Here is a 2,239-nt window from a genome sequence, read left to right on the forward strand (position 1 = left end):
ATCACTTTCCTTTTCTATAAACAATGGTAGTGACTGTCCTTCCTTTGATAAGGGACCACGACCTTTTAGGCTCCCTCTCATTTTCAAAGGTGAGAGTAGGTGAAATTTGGAAGGAGACAAGGTTGGGATCATGGATACCTCATTGTGCTCTTAGCTTTTTATAAATTTCTCACACCCCCAACCCTTAGGGGGGTCACTCTTGTAACCCCCTATATAGCACGTGTGTTCAAGGGGTATTAAAAAAAACCCCTACTTATGGTTTTTTAAGTTCTAAAAATACCCCTTCTATAACACGTTTTACAATAAAAGTACCCCTTTTGTACCAAAATTTTCACCATTTTAATTCAAAATCTCCTTATGTATGTTAATTTTCTATAACACCACAAGAGAAAAAAACCCCTTTTGTTGAACTTGCATGCTCTCTTGCATATTTTTGAGTGACATCCTGAGCCCTAACCAAGATATAAATAATCCGATTCAAGTACTTCCATTTCAACCACCAACCATAAACATGGGGTGATTCCAATCAAAAACTTGAGGCATGAACGTATTTTCAAGCTAGCTTGCTCACTAAGTAAATTGTTTGGATTTTATGACCACCCAAACATGGTTTAAGCCATCATGAATGACATCATAACCTCAAGGCAATATCCAACCATAAACACGGGGTGATTCTAATTAAAAACTTAAGGCATGAACATATTTCGAGCTAGCCTACTATAAATCAAAGAAAAGAAAAGCATACTCAGTATTGATAAATCCAACATATAAGTGTCCATAGAGCAGCACAAAGAAGTCCATAGGAATGCTTGCTACATGAAAAGACAAGGTCAAAGAAGATGTGCTCGCTTTAAGCATCTTGAAAGAGTTTTTACGTGAGCATATTACTGAGCTCAATGGTAAAGAGGCTCAAATTGTAGATGATAGATACAAAGTAGAGCACAGAGCTCGCCAATGCTCAGATAGCAAGTCCAAGAGCTAACCAGAGAAAAGATAGAGCATCAGAACTATCTACTAACAAAAATAATTTGATTAGCTTAACAAGAAGCTTAAAAAAGTCTACACAGACCAACTAAAACTCTGGTTGAAGTCTGCAAAGAGTTAGATCGAGCACATAACAAAGGAAACTAATAAGAATTGATTAATAGTAATAAAACTCAGAGGTTGGTAGATCAGTCAATGGCGTGAGCATGCTAAGGATGAACTAGAAATAGTATAGCTTCCTAAAGAGGAGAGGCAAGCATGATGTTGGAGACCATGGAAGATGTCTATCAGCAAAACCTAGGCAAAGTGTTACCATGGAAGACCATGGAAGATATATGGCAGCAAAACATAAAAGAGAAAAGTGTCACCGAGAGAAAGGAAGAAAAAAATTGATGGTTCCCTTGTTTTGCCATCAAAACAGACAACATAAGGCAACATACAATGTCGAAGAATTCAAAAAGAGCTAAAGAGCAAAAGAGCTAAAGACACTCAAGAAAAGCTAAATCATCAAAGAATCACTAGAAACCATTAGGGCCAAAAATGTTTAAAAAAGAGCCACATTTTAATCACTTGTACCGAATTTGGAAATTTTCAACCATAAATATGACATTGGGTGTCATATTTAATTTTCACTAACTTCACTATTTTTAGCTATTTTAGGGGGTTATCATCACTTAATGTAATTTGGCATGGCTATTTATGGGGGTTTCAACTTCAAAACCTTCTCTCACATGTACCAAATGTTAGTACTTAAGAAAATAAATTTTGAAAATTAGGTTCCCTTAAAAATGAGTCGTACATTTGAGTAAACGCATTTCAAATTCCCTAGTCTATCGTGGTTGCACCTCTTTCTCATCATCTTTCTACATCATCCTCTCCTCTATTCCCTAGTCTATCGTGGTTGCACCTCTTTCTCATCATCTTTCTACATCATCCTCTCCTCTATTCCTCATCAATAAATGTTGAGACAACAGTCTAACCCGAGGTGCACTCCTAATTCATCATGCATTCTTCACAATGTTAAAGATAATCAGGGTGTGTGAAAAGGTATAAACTTTAAGCTAAACAATTGGGTGACTATGCAACCATCACGCAAAGATCCTCATAGGATAAAAAGACAAAGAAGAGTCTTAATACAATACCATTGGAAGGGGCATATCTTGGAATTCAAGATAGCAAAAGATGGGTGGAAGGCAAAGGTGCAACATGTGTATACAACAGGAGAAATGCACATGCATCCTTCTACTCCAACATT

This window comes from Cibotium barometz, chromosome 43 (assembly GCF_041138505.1).
Source record: "Cibotium barometz isolate CiBa-2024 chromosome 43, ASM4113850v1, whole genome shotgun sequence".
Lineage (NCBI taxonomy): Eukaryota > Viridiplantae > Streptophyta > Polypodiopsida > Cyatheales > Cibotiaceae > Cibotium > Cibotium barometz.